This window comes from Mustela nigripes, chromosome 14 (assembly GCF_022355385.1).
Source record: "Mustela nigripes isolate SB6536 chromosome 14, MUSNIG.SB6536, whole genome shotgun sequence".
In the NCBI taxonomy this organism is placed as follows: Eukaryota; Metazoa; Chordata; class Mammalia; order Carnivora; family Mustelidae; genus Mustela; species Mustela nigripes.
In genome coordinates, this window is record NC_081570.1 from 35,142,925 (window position 1) to 35,155,697 (window position 12,773).

General features: G+C 39.1%; 1 protein-coding gene across 1 annotated transcript in view; it reads right to left on the bottom strand.

Annotated features, from left to right (window-relative positions):
- The window catches only part of ZSWIM5 (zinc finger SWIM-type containing 5), a 218,529-nt gene that overhangs the window by 195,250 nt on the left and 10,506 nt on the right, over positions 1-12,773 (bottom strand). The window lies entirely within an intron of this gene.

Genomic DNA, 12,773 nt, shown 5'->3' on the forward strand with positions numbered 1-12,773 from the left:
GTAAACCTGGTGATTCACAGACCTGTACCCCTGGGGATAAAAATATATGTTTATAAAAAAAAATTAAAAAAAAAAAAATAGGGAGGGGCACTTGGGTGGTACAGTTGGTTAAGCATCAGACTCTTGGTTTCAGCTCAGGTCGTGATCTCAGGGTCGTGAGACTGAGATGGGCGTGGGGCTCTGCACTCAGCAAGGAGTCTCCTTGAAGATCTCCCTCCCTCTTCTTTCCCCCATCCTCTCTCTCTCTCTCCCTCTCTCAGGCATAAATCTTTTTTTTAAAAAAAGGGAAAAAAAAACAGGAAAGTACGTTTGCGTATCTGAAAAGGGACTAGTATCTATAAAATAAGTAATAAACTCTTACAACTCAACAATAAAAAGACAAATAATCCAATGTAAAACTGGGCAAGGTGCCAGAGTGGCTCAGTTGGTTAAGCATCTGACTTTGGCCCAGGTTATGATCTCAGAATCCTGGGATCAAGCCCCAGTGTCAGGCTCCCTGCTCAGCAGGGAGGCTGCTTATCCCTCCTCCTCTTCTCCTCCCCCTACTCATGTTCTCTCTCTCTCACTCTCAAATAAATAAAATCTTTAAAAAATAAAATAAAATAAAAATAGGCAAAGAATCTGAATAGTCATTTCCCATAGAAGATATACAAATGATCATTAAGCACATGAAAGGATACTGAGTATCGTTTGTCATCAGGGAAATGAAAAGCAAATTTAAACCAGCCACAATGGAATACTGCTCCACCTCCACTTGAATAGCAATAATAAAAAAAGATATGATAATAACAAGTGTTGCAAAGATGAAGAGAAGCTAGAACCCTCATACATTGCTGGTGGAATTGTAAAATGGTAGTCCACTTAGGAAAACACTTTGGCAGTCCCTCAAAAAGTTAAACATACAGTTATCATATGACCCAACAATTCTATTCCCAAGAAAAATTAAAACATGTCCACACAAAAGTTTATACATGAATGTACATGGCACCATTATTCATAACAAAAAGGGAAACTCAAAAATATAACAACTGGGGCACTTGGCTAACTCAGGGCGGCATGTGACTCTTGATCTCGGGGTTGTAAGTTTGAGCCCTGAGCTGGATGTGGAGATTACTTAAAAATTAAATCTTTTTTTTTTTTAAAAGTATAACAACTAGTGAATAGATAACCTATATCCATATGATGGAGTATTATTTGGCCATAAAAAGAAATGAAATACTGATCCATGAACCTTGAAAACCTTATGCTGAGTTAAAGAAGCCAGTCATAAAAAACAATACATTATATAATTCTATTTATATGATATCTCCACAACAGGCATAGGGATAGAAAGTAGTATTTGCTTAGGGCTGCAGATGGGGTGGGGATTGGAAAGTGATATTGAAGGGTACAGGGTTTTTTCTGAGATGATAAAAATATTCTAAAATTGGCGATGGCAGCCCACATCGCAAAATATACTAAAAACTATTTAATTTAATTTAATTTTACACTTAAAATAGGTGAGTCTTGGGGCATATGGGTGGCTCAGTCAGTTAAGCATCTGCCTTTGGTTCAAGTCATGATCCCAGTGTCCTGGGATCAAGCCCTGCATCAGGCTCCCTGCTCAGCAGAGAGTCTGCTTCTCCGTTTCCCTCTGCCTGCTTCTCTGCCTACTTGTGGTCTCTATTTCTCCGCCAAATAAATAAATAAAATCTCTTGGGGCACCTGGGTGGCTCAGTGGGTTAAAGCCTCTGCCTTCAGCTCAGGTCATGATCCCAGGGTTCTGGGATCGAGCCCCGCATCTGGCTCTCTGCTCAGTGGGGAGCCGGCTTCCCTTCCTCTCTCTCTACCTGCCTCTCTGCCTACTTGTGATCTCTGTCTGTCAAATAAATAAATAAAATCTTTAAAAATAAATAAATAAATAATTTTTTTTAAGGCTTTAAAATAAAATAAATGGTTAGTCATGTGGTTATGTGAATTATATCTTACTAAAAGTGTGAAGGAAAAAAAGACAGAAAGCCTGCTGTGAGAGCCCCCAGTTCCAACATACTGAGTCTTCTCAAGGACACTGCCGACACTCTTGTCTTCAAGCCCTCATCAGGCACCCATGGGGCTTAAAGCTTCCTAAAAAAGGTTAGCAATGCTACTTGTTACTTACTAGTTGCCTTCCCTATCACAAGTTAGCAACATGATCTTGTATTGATGGTTCACTAAAAATGGCATGTTTATCATAAGGCTATAAAACTGCAGTAAATTATACTCCAACTCCTCCATAGTTTTTCAATTCTAACTTCTAAGTGGTAATGGGGAGTAGGTGCTAGAAAACCACTCACTACTAAATAAAGTTCTAAATGAAACTATGCTAAAATACTAGAAATAAAAACTTAAGATTTTGGTTGTGTGAGTTCTTTTGTTGCTCATTATTCTGACAATATATTAGTAATATGTGCAAGGGGCAACACAAGAGGTGACAATCTATAAACCTCTGCAATTAGCACCCTGATAATATATCAAAGAAACATTAATAAAGTAAATTCAACATAATATTTGATCTGTAAAACCAAAATAACAGACCTGATTTTAATCACATAATATGCTACCTTAGCAACATATGGTATTTGTGAAATAAAATAGAGTCACCAACACAAAGAAAAGTAGCATAAAGGAACAGATGACATTTAGCACCTGGATTGTCACCGGGGTATCTCTTGGTATTTCCCTGTCCAACTGTGACAGTAAATGAACAAGTACAGTGGTCAAGGCCTTAAAGAGGCATGGTAACGAGGCTCAGACTCTTCAATTATGATAGTCACCCATCTGGTATGCCGTCTAGACAAGTGGAGATATTGGCCAAGAATCCAGAATGGAGATTAGAGGGAGACAGTAAGTATCAGTGTGATCTAGGGACAAGCTGTAGTGGCAGCAGTTGTAATTCATTAAGCCACTAACCTTACTATTGTGAGTTCTCAGAAAAAGAAGCCAAACAGAATGCCAAGAAGCTGTTTCCACATGGTGTGAATTTGCTATATGAAACGAATACAAGAGGTACAAGGAGTGCAGTGACCAGACACCCCCTTCAAGACCAAGACATTCATTCCTCTAACTGCCTGGAGTGTTCCTCCAACTCCAGGATCCTAGCAGCTCACAACTAAATCCTGCTCAATAAACTGCCCTCAACCAAAGCATCAGGGATTAAGTTCTCTGAAAGCAGGCACTGAGATGGAGTTTACGATGCAAGACACTTAACAGAAATCAATTACCTATGAAGGAAAGGCAGCAGAAGCAGGACTAAGAAGAAGTCAAACTACAATGCAGGCCTGACCATCCGGTACAGCTCTTACAGCAAGTACTGCTTCTCAGGGAGCTCCATTTTATTTATTTATTTTTAAAGATTTTATTTATTCATTTGACAGACAGAGATCACAAGTAGGCAGAGAGGCAGTCAGAGAGAGAGGAAGGGAAGCAGGCTCCCTGCTGAACAGAGAGCCCCGACACAGGGCTCGATCCCAGGACCCCGAGACCATGACCTGAGCCGAAGGCAGAGGCTTTAACCCACTGAGCCACCCAGGCACCCCTTCATTTTAGACTAAATTAACTGGACCTTTTTATCCAACCTTGTTTGGCATTTGCAAGCTGCCCCTAGAAAACTGTGATCTTAGGTAAAGCAGCTCTCTGTAGCTGTAGACAGATCTGAACCAGGTGACAGTTGGAAACCATCTGCTGAAAGCACTTCCCGAAGCTGGAAAGGAAACTGTAGTTTCATCTCATCTTTACCACAGAAACTGCCCCACCGAAGGTTATGCCCTCTCCCCTCAGGTCAGCCCACATCTAATTCCAAATAACTCTTAAATATCATACTAGCTCCAGAGTTCCCCAAAGGATTGACTAAAGTCTCTGAGGCAATTCCATTAGTTCAGTCTCTCTGCCCTCCAAATCTTGCATCCCTTACTCCATTACAAGTGTTGCTCCTCAGTAAACCTCCTGCAAGCCAATCTCCATCTCAGAGTCTGCTTCCCAGAAAATATAATCTAAAAAAAACCAATTCCATAAAGTAGCTATAGCCTCTCTGTTCAGTAACCTCATAGGATATTACTTCATTTCAGCAAGCGCAAATCATTAAACTTCAGCTGTCTGTGGTATAATAATGCCCAGTCATCATCCTATTGAAACAAACGAACAAACAAAAAAGTAACTTAATACAGCAGCATTAGAAAGGAGTAGAAAAAGATGAAATGTCAGAGATATGGAAACTGAAATATTTAACTAGTAGAAGTAGCAACAGCAGAGCCATGTTAATCTTTTAAGAAAATAAACTATTCTATTCATAATCTGAAAATGGGTAGAATAAAAAAAAGTTATTAACTCACATTCACCCATATTATATACATCGGGACTCAAAGGCAACTGAAGAATTAATCACAGAATTTTTATCAAATAAAGCAGATTCTTCTACATAAACAATTAGTGGTTCCTTACTTTGGAACCACTTGAACTTACTTGAGTCATGGATCCCCTTGAGGGATATTATGAACAATGAAAGTTACGAACTGTCTTCTTCGAAAAATGTTCATATCTAGGGGCACCTGGGTGGCTCAGTCGGTTAAGCATCTGACTTGATTTTGGCTCAGGTTGTGATCTCAGGGTCATGGGAGCCAGCCTTGCTTTGGGCTCCATGCTCAATGGGGAGTCTGCTTGATAGTCTCTCTCTCTCCCTCTCCATCTGCCCTTCCATCCCCACACTCTCTCTAAAAAAATAAACTTTTTTTTTTTAAGATTTTATTTATTTGAGAGAGAGACAGTGAGAGAGAACATGAGCGAGGAGAAAGTCAGAGGGAGAAGCAGACTCCCCATGGAGCTGGGAGCCCGATGTGGGACTTGATCCTGGGACTCCAGGATCATGACCTGAGCCGAAGGCAGTCGTCCAACCAACTGAGCCACCCAGGTGCCCCAACCTTTTTTTTTTTTTAAGATTTTATTTATCAGAGAGACAAGGGTGCAGGGGGCACAAGCAGGAGGAGCAACAGGCAAAGGAAGAAGCAGGCTCCCCTCTGAGCAAGGATCCCAATGTGGGACTCAATCCCAGGACCCTGGGAATATGACTTGAGCCGAAGGCAGACAGACACTTAATTGACTGAGTCACCCAGGTGTCCCAAATAAATAAACTTTAAAAAGCGGGGGGATTTTTCATAACCATTTGTAAAATCTAAAAAGAATTTTAAAAATTTATGGATCTCTGAAAGCTATTTATAGATGCCCAGTTAAGAACCCCCTGACCTAAATGACGTTTATAAAAGATAACATTTCTCTAAATCATTAAACTTAAAAGTCTAAAAATGGTTAACAAAAAAAAAAGCAACTGAAAAAATCATATTATCTATTACTTATTTTAATTATATTATTATATAAGAAATATACAAATAGGTTGTCATCATAAAATGATCCAAGCAATATAGATTAACTAAGTTTCCTCTTGGTCACCACTCATTCCCCTTCCTCTTCACAGAGATAACTTAACAGTTCTGTTCAAATCCTTTTTTTTCTTTTAATTTTTTATAAACATAATGTATTTTTATCCCCAGGGGTACAAGTCTGTGAATCGCCAGGTTTACACACTTCACAGCACTCACCATAGTACATACCCTCCCCAATGTCCATAACCCCACCCCCCTTCTTCCCACCCCCCTCCCCCCAGCAACCCTCAGTTTGTTTTGTGAGATTAAGAGTCAATTATGGTTTGTCTCCCTCCCAATCCCATATTGTTTCATTTATTCTTCTCCTACCCCCTTAACCCCCCATGTTGCATCTCCACTTCCTCATATCAGGGAGATCATATGATAGTTGTCTTTCTCCAATTGACTTATACTTAAGGAAATAAGTCAATCGGAGAAAGACAACTGTTCAAATCCTTTTATATTTGTCAATGCTTTTCAGAAACTTACATATCTATTAAAATGTAGAGAATTATTTTGGGTAAATACGTTGAGAACTAGCATTTAAAAACAACAAAGGGGGTGCCTAGGTGGCTCAATCCCTTAAATGTCCTCTTAATTTTGACTTAGATCAAGATCTCAGAGTCATGGGATCCAGCCCTGTACTGGCTCCACACTCAGTTGGGGAGGCTGCTTGAGATTTTCTCTCTCCCTCTCTCTTTGCCCTGTGCCCACTCTCAAATAAATGAATAAAGCTTTTAAAAAAATAAAAAATAATTTAAAAAAATAAAACAACAAAAGGATAGATACTGGTGATTTTCCTAACAGCAAATTGTAGTATTACTGAGCTTAATGACTTTTCATGTAACTCTTTCCTGAATCCAGTCTGTTTAAATCGATTTGACCCACAAGTTTCAAACATAATTTGAAACAAGCTACTGTATAAGTCAATCAATATATCAATTCAAACAACACTACTAAGCACATTCTATGTAAATCACTGTACTAAATGCTATGGAGCAATGGTTCCCAAACATTTAAACCTGGACAGCTTATCAAAAATAGAAATTCCTGGATCCCATTCCAATCTTACTTAACTAGAATTTCCAAGGGTGGAAGCACAAAATCTGTATTTTACCAAAGCTCCTCAAGTGACTTGAGTAAAGTGTAAAGCAGCCAGTGCTGGAAATCACTATTATGAAAGCCATAGGGGGTGCCTGGGTGGCTCAGTCAGTTAAGTGACCCACTCTTGGGGCTCCTGGGTGGTTCAGTCATTAAGTGTTTGCCTTCAGCTCAGGTCATGATCCCAGGGTCCTAGGATCGAGGCCCACCTCAGGCTCCCTGCTAGCAGGAAGCCTGCTTCTCTCTCTCCCACTACTCCTGCTTGTGTTCTCTCTCTCTGTCAAATAAATAAAAAAGAAAGAAAGAAAGAAAAGAAAAGAAAAAAAAAGAAACGAAACAAACCTGATTTGATTCAAGTCATGATCTCAGGGTTGTGCAACTGAGCCCCACAATGGGCTCTGCACTCAGTATGGAGTCTGCTTGAGATTCTCCCTTTCCTTCTTCCTCTACCCCTCCCCTGACTAATGCATGTAAATGCACGTTCTCTCAGTAAAAGAATAGATAAAATCTTGAGGGGAAAAAAAAGGAAGTCATAGAAATGAACAAGATAATGTTTGCAATTCATTTCCACAAAGACCTCTTAAAAGGTCATTTTGAAACCTACTAGGCGTGGTGCTAGATGCTAAATATATTGCAGGATATAGTCCTTTACCTGGAAACACCTGCAGACTGGAAGGAAAGATAACACCTTGTAACAATTAAAACACAAACTGAAAATGGAAAGTGTTGTCTGTCGCCTCACTAACATGTATGCTCCATGAAAGCAGGAACTTTGTTTTATTCACTGCCATGTCTCCAATGGCTACACCAGAGCCTAGAATATAATAGGAACTCAAACAATTGCTGATCAATGCATAGGACTAAAGTGGAAGGAATGTTTAATTTCAACTAAGTAGATACGGAAATGGCACTTTTTAGAACAGAGGTACAGAGTCTGTTTCTCCCTCTCCCTCTCTCCCTCACCCCCGCTCATGCTCTGTCTCTCTGTTCTATCAAATAAAATCTTTAAAACAAAAAATAGAGGCATAGACTATTAGGAAGCAGGAAAGGAGAAAAGATAGAGAACTAAGATTCACAATACCCCTAAAATGTGTAAGAAATTCCAAGCTGACTTTGAATACACTAACACATTTAACTGTGATATAAATTTTCTGAGATAGTATTGCATCTCCATTTTATAGATGAAGAAACTGAAGCACAAAGAGGTTAAGTAACTTGTCATCCAAGTTTATACATCTGAAAAGCAGCATAATGTCTTCAAGGTTCACCCATGTTGTATCTATCAGGATTCTTCTTTTTTAAGGCTACATAATATTCATACTATGTCTATACCACATTTTGTTTATTCATTAATCTGTTGATGGACACTTGGGTTGCTTCCACCTTTGGCTATTGAGACTAATGCTTTTGTCAAACATGAGTGTACAGGAGCGCCTGGGTGACTCAGTGGGTTAAGCCGCTGCCTTCAGCTCAGGTCGTGATCTGAGGGTCCTGGGATCGAGTCCCGCATCCGGCTCTCTGCTCAGCAGGGGGCCTGCATCCCTTCCTCTCTCTCTGCCTGCCTCTCTGCCTACTTGTGATCTCTCTCTGTCAAATAAATAAATAAAATCTTTAAAAAAAAAATGAATGTACAAACATCTATTCAAGTTCTTGCATTCAGTTCTTTTGGTATATACCCAGAAGTGGAATGTTGGATCACATGATAATTTTATGTTTAATTTTTTGAGAAACAGTCATACCACTTTCCACAGCAGCTGCACTCCTTTATAGTCCTAATAGTGATGCACAAGATTTCCATTTCTCTATATGCTCACTAACACTTGTTATTTTCTGTGTTTTGGTTTTCTTTATATATGCTATCCTAATGGATATGAAGGGATGTCCCTTATGGTTCTCATTTGCATTTCCCTAATGACTAGTGATGTTAAGTATCTTTGCATGTGCTTATGGATCATTTGCTTACTTTCTTTGGAGAAATATTTATTCAACTCCTTTGCCCATTGTTTTTGTCGTTGAGTTGTAGGAGTTCTTAATATATTCTGAACATTTGGGATGCTTGGGTGACTCAATGTGGTGACAAGTCCCGCACTGGACTCCCTGCTCCGCATGGAGTCTCCTTCTCCCTCTGACCTTCCCCCGTCTCATGCTGTCTCTCATTTTCTCTCTCAAATAAATAAAGTCTTAAAATATATATATGTATATTGTGTGTGTATAGATATATACATATATACGCGTGTGTGTGTGTGTATACATACATATGTATAAATGTGTGTATATACATATATACATATTCTGGATGTTAATCCTTTACCAGACATGTTGATTTTCAGTGGCTAGTAGAGTAATCATTTAGAAATATCTAACAGGCAAATATATATGCTGATCTTGAATTCCAGAGGGAGAAACACCATAGATTTAAAAGTTATATTATTTGCACAATGACATTTATAAAGTGCTTCCGCATATATTACTTTATTTAAAATCTCACAAAAATCCTGACACTTTTATATCTGAGAAAACCAAGGCAGAGGGGCACCTGGGTGGCTCAGTCGTTAAGTGTCTGCCTTCAGCTCAGGTCATGATCTCAGGGTCCTGGGATCAGCCCACATCGGACTCCCTGCTTGATGGGAAGCCTGCTTCTCCCTCTCCCACCCCACCCCCCTGCTTGTGTGCTTGTGTTCCTCTCTTGCTGTGTCTCTCTCTCTCAAGTAAATAAATAAAATCTTTTTTAAAAAAAAGAAAAGAAAAGAAAACCAAGGCAGATCTCCTGACTTCAAATCCCAACACTATTATTTAGAAGTGCTTCACAGGGGCAAAAAGAAGCTGGCCTCGCTGACTGAGTTGGGGGTCCCTTCCCAATCCTCCAACTGCTCAAATTTTCTGCTGCAAAACCTGAAATACCATCTAAGATTTAATTTTGAAAATGAGTAGTAGAGTTAAACAAAATTTAAACCACTACATTATATGATGCTATCTTGCATTCATAAAACAGTAATTAAAGCTATAGAAATAAATAAATTGCTAAATTAGAAAGTTTGGGGCAGGGCACCTGGGTGGCTCAGGAGGTTACATGGCTGCTTTCAGCTCAGGTCATGATCCCAGGATCCTGGGATTGAGCTCGGCATTGAGCTCCCTGCTCAGCGGGAAGCCTGCTTCCCCCAACCCCCACTCGTACTCTCTGTCTCCCAAATAATAAATAAAATCTTAAAAAATAAAAAATAAAAAAAGCAAGCAAGCAAGCAAGCTTAGGGCAAAACATACATCCCAATTTTTTTTAAGATTTTTGTTTGTTGGTTTCTTCATTTGTTTGTTTATTTGACAGAGATCACAAGTAGGCAGAGAGGCAGACAGAGAGAAAGGGGGGAAGCAGGCAACCTGCTGAGCAGAGGAGCCCAATGTGATGGTGGGTTGATCCCAGGACCCTGGGATCATGACCTGAGCCCAAGGCAGAGGCTTTAACCCACTGAGCCACCCAGGCACCCCAACATACATCTCAATTTTGTGTGATAAGAGAAAAAAGAAGGAAGGTGAAAAGAAAGCCAAAATAGTGAAGTCTAAGTATTTCAAGAAGAAGATGCATGGGGCACCTGGGTGGCTCAGTGGGTTAAGCCGCTGTCTTCGGCTCAGGTCATGATCTCAGGGTCCTGGGATCGAGTCCCACATTGGGCTCTCTGCTCAGCAGGGAGCCTGTTCCCTCTCTCTCTCTGCCTGCCTCTCCGTCTACTTGTGATTTCTGTCAAATAAATAAATAAAATCTTTAAAAAAAGAAGAAGAAGAAGAAGAAGATCCAGTAGACTACAGAAAACTCTACACAGAGGTAGTGAAGGATGAAGACTGGAAAAAGGATACTGTGTTTGGCAATCATGAGGTCACTGGTGACCTTTAAGAGATCAATTTTAATACACTGAATGAAAGCACAAGTCAGACTGAAAAGGCTTCAGAAGCCGGGGGAATGTTGAAGAAGGAAAGGTAACAAATACAGAATATTTTCAGTAATTGTAGTATATTAATAATACCAAATATTTACATAGCACCTAATAAGTGCGAGGCCCTGTTCTAATTATTTTACCTATTAATTTATCCTGAGGGTCACTTGGGTAGCTTAGTCGGTCAATGTCTGACTCTTGATTTCGGCTCAGGTCATGATCTCAGGGTTGTGAGATGGAGCCTCACCTCAGGCTCAGCCCTGGGCATGGAGCCTGCTTAAGATTCTCTCTCTACCTCTCCCCCACCCACCTCCCCTCACCTTCTTCCTTGATTAAGGTGCACACACGGCATTCTCTTTAAAAAAAGAAGATAATTTATCCTCAAAACAATGGTTGGTATCATCATTCTGTCCATCTACAGGTAATGAAACAGATAGATCAAGAAGCCAGAATTCTGAGGCTACCTACTGCATAGACCCTGCATATATGTGATAATATATAATATTATCATGTTATATAATATATACCCTGTATCATATTAGGTAATATATATAATAATATATATGATAGATATATATGGTAGCAAAGAATATAATAACATAATATTGAGTGAGAGAAAAAATCAGCAAATTTTTTTTTTTTGCAATAGGGAACAATAGTGTGAGAAAGAATTTTATATTGCTAACATCAACTGTGTACATGATGCTTGCCAGTCATGTCAGTTTATCAGGTGTTGACAGGCTGGCTTTTCCTGAATGTATTAATGCTGAGGGCTTCCATTCAATAAAACCATGAATGAATAGGGAAAAAAACATAATTATCTCCAAGGCTTTCAAAGATATTATACATTCTCTGTTGCTTACAGACTACCGATAACGAATGGATAGACCAAAATCCATTTTGCTGATTGGCTCTATCGTATAGTTATACTTAAAGGAAGCAATACTTTTTTTAAAAAACAAAGGAAAAGGGGGGATTATATGAAGATAACAAAGCTATTCTAAAGACAGAAATCTGTAAAATTATTCTGAGAAAAAAGGATTAACAGCTGGTATTTTTCTGTCATCTTCCTTCCTGCTGATGTTACTCTTTTTTTTTTTTTTTTTTTTTTTTGCGGGTATAGGAGTGATGTTACTCTTTTGAATCACTATGGACTAGAGTATTACAGGGCATAGAAATGTCAATACCGAGGAAATTTCGTGAAGGGTTAATCTAACTTATAAGCAATAAATGCTGCTTTCAAACTTTTTTGTAATATAAGATATAATTTCAATGTTTCTTATAACTGGAATTCTATTAAAATAGAGCAATAGTGGTGCCTGGGTGGCTGAGTGGGTTAAAGCCTCTGCCTTCGGCTCAGGTCGTGATCCCAGGGTCCCAGAATTGAGCCCTGCATCAGGCGCTCTGCTCAGTGGGAAGCCTGCTTCCTCCTCTCTCTCTGCCTGACTCTCTGCCTACTTGTGATCTCTGCCTGTTGAATAAATAAATAAAATCTTAAAAAAAAAAAATAGAGCAATACATCCAGCTGTCCCCACTTCTTCAGTTAATCACTTCCTACTCTTTGCCTCCATAGTAACTACCTCTATTATTATGAAATGTGTTAAATGTCATTTCACATGTATATCCTACATTAAACAATGTTCTCCTTAAATCTAGAAATTATGTTCTATGTGGCACAGAACATTAAAAAATGTTAAATATGGGGCGCCTGGGTGGCTCAGTGGGTTGGACCTCTGCCTTCTGCTCCAGTCATGGTCTCAGGGTCCTGGGATTGAGCCCCACATCGGGCTCTCTGCTCAGCGGGGAGACTGCTTCCCCCTCTCCCTCTGCCTGCCTCTCTGCCTACTTGTGATCTCTCTCTGTCAAATAAATAAATAAATAAATAATCTTTCTAATAAAATGTTAAATATGTTTCACAAATGAATAAGTGAACAAACATGAAGAAAATTATACATTGGCATTACATTTAGACAAGTGTCTTCTGATGGTGATAATGACAAAGAATTTATATAATTTTGCATGAGACCTTTCCAAAATACAGGCACAAATTCTTTAAGTGGTAAGAGAATAATTTTCCTTGAAGTCCATAAATAAACCTAAAAATTGGTAAAACAGAATAGATTGAAGTAGAAAAGAAAGATGACATGGTCCGTAACATTTGTGTAATAAATATGACATAATGTTTTGATTGCGTACAGTAAGTTTAAAAACTTTTTTTAAAACTCTGAAGTTGAATCCTCATTCTCATTTAATTAATTTAGGGTGAGTCCTGGATGGACACTGTCTTTAAAAAAAATCTGCCACAGGGACGCCTGGG